General features: G+C 48.7%; 1 protein-coding gene across 4 annotated transcripts in view; it reads left to right on the top strand.

The window, feature by feature from the left end:
- GRIN2B (glutamate receptor, ionotropic, N-methyl D-aspartate 2B) overlaps positions 1–2,007 on the top strand; it is a 441,978-nt gene that overhangs the window by 3,780 nt on the left and 436,191 nt on the right. Inside the window, exons 2-3 of one of the 4 annotated variants that reach the window (XM_014540193.1) lie at positions 56–290; positions 1,196–1,632. The gene's annotated coding sequence lies outside the window, so the exon portion shown is untranslated. Of the gene's footprint in view, positions 1–34; positions 295–930; positions 996–1,195; positions 1,633–2,007 lie in introns of those variants that run through there. The other 3 variants (XM_014540192.1, XM_014540194.1, XM_005866798.2) reach the window with 3 other exon arrangements.

A 2,007-nucleotide genomic window follows, 5' to 3' on the forward strand; every position in this document is an offset into this window, starting at 1 on the left:
AGGAAGGTCCCCCACCCCCTTTCAAAACCGCTTCCTTCTGTCTCTTCACCTCTAGGAAATCTCGGGGCTTTGCTCTATCGCAAGTGCTCGCCAGGGTGATTTCTGATCACCCCAACCCGAAGTGCTGGCGTCCGAATGCATTTTCGTCTGCTGTGCAAAGAAGAGCCATGAACTTAAAAACCCTCAAGACGGATTTTTAATCCTGCCTGGTAGGCAAGGAAAACCCTCCATCCCCCGCCACCGGCCACCCCTCTCCCGAGACTCTGCAATCGCCGAGGTGCTCAGAGCCGGTATGTAAGCATTGGCTTTGGAGTCTCTTGTCTTAATTTGGGGGTTTGGGGTGTCGGGAAGATAAAGGGTCGAAGCAGTGGAACCGATAACCAACCTGGTATTAGGTAAAGCTCTACAATCCAGCAGAACCCGGTAATTGCTAATTTGGACGTGGCTTAAACAAAAAAGATTTCTTTTTAGGATGAAAGGGTAGGGCTCTCTCTGGTCTTTTTTTGGGGGGAGGGGAGGGGGTAAACCTTTCACTGAGCAGAGAGGCTGGGCATCGGTGCCCCGGGCCGGAGCCACGCGCCGCGACCATCAGTACAATCGACACGTTGCAGGTGAAGCCCTGCGGGGCGGGGGGCGTGTGTGTGCGCGTGTCAGTGTGCCCCTTCCAAGAAATGCCCAGTGTGCACCCCATGCACAAGCAGAACCCATTCAGCACCAGCCCGGGGTGGGAGGAGGCACTGCTGCTGGAAGCGATGGGCAGAGCGAGACAGACGTGTCAGCAGCAATGCAGATGGGGCTGGGGGCCTCACTCGCTGGCGAGTTAAGTGGGGATGGTGTTCCTGCGTGTGTGTGCGTGTGCGTTGCTATGTGGTACCGCTTCTCCCTCGCTGCATCCTGCCTTCCCACTTCCCTCCTTCGCTTCCTCCCTCCCGCCCTCTCTCCGCTTCCATTCAGCCTGGCTTTCCCACCTCTCATCCATGCCTGTCCCAGGAATGGTATAGCCAGACCTTTTCTGAATTATTTATAGACCTGTGCCAGCTGTTTTCAATTCCTCTCGTGTGCACTCTGTGGGAAATGCGGGGTTTCCAACCCCGTTTTCCTGAAAACGAATTGATATCTTTTTCAGAATGCATTTTTCTCACCCTCCGGGGGATCCTGGAATAAAACCCTCTAACAGCCTCTTTTTCCCCCTTAGGAAGGGGACGCTTTGGGAATGACCATGCTCCGAGGAGGGACAGAGCTGGCCCCCAGCTTCTCTACACACAGCCTCCTCCACTAACGCTCCAAAAATCAAAAAACCGTAATTGCCAGAGGAATCATTAAAAAAAAAAATAGTCCAGCCACCAACCTCACATGCAAAGGGAATAATTACTCTGGATTCTGCATCGTGAGCTGCTCTCCATCCACTGACTTACCTTTGAATTCAATCTTTTTTTTTTCTTTGAATTTGCATCTCTTCAAGACACAAGATTCAAACAAAATTCACGATAAATTGGATTTTAAATTACCTTCCTTTCATTTATCCTTCATCTTTCTTATGTGGATATGCAAGCGAGAAGAGGAGCTTGGACATTCCCAACATGCTCACTCCCTTAATCCGATCGTCTAGAGGTTTGGCTTCTACAAACCAAGGTAAGGCACCTTCTATTGTATTTTCTTCTCACCTGGGGTAAGAGATTCTTTGTTTATCTCTCTTCAAGTCCCTCAAGTGGATTTTTTTTTGAAAGAAAAGGTAACACGACAATAAAATAATGCTGGTCTGGGGAGACAGGCTTATTACAAAGGGGTAAAACTCCCATGTTATTTCTTTTCCTTCCTTATCAAACAGGTTTTGGGTTTTTTGGAGGCAGTGGGGGTGGATGTCTATAGGAACAGAGGATATTGAATGGCATAAGGGTTTTTCTTTTCTTCTTTTTTTTTTATGCAGTCACGACTGGGAAACCTGTGTGATTTTCAAGTTAAATGTCATTTTATTCATCCAGTGCTAAAGCTCTGATTTTATGGTGG

The sequence above is a fragment of the Myotis brandtii genome, unplaced genomic scaffold, assembly GCF_000412655.1.
Source record: "Myotis brandtii unplaced genomic scaffold, ASM41265v1 scaffold237, whole genome shotgun sequence".
Taxonomy (NCBI): Eukaryota; Metazoa; Chordata; class Mammalia; order Chiroptera; family Vespertilionidae; genus Myotis; species Myotis brandtii.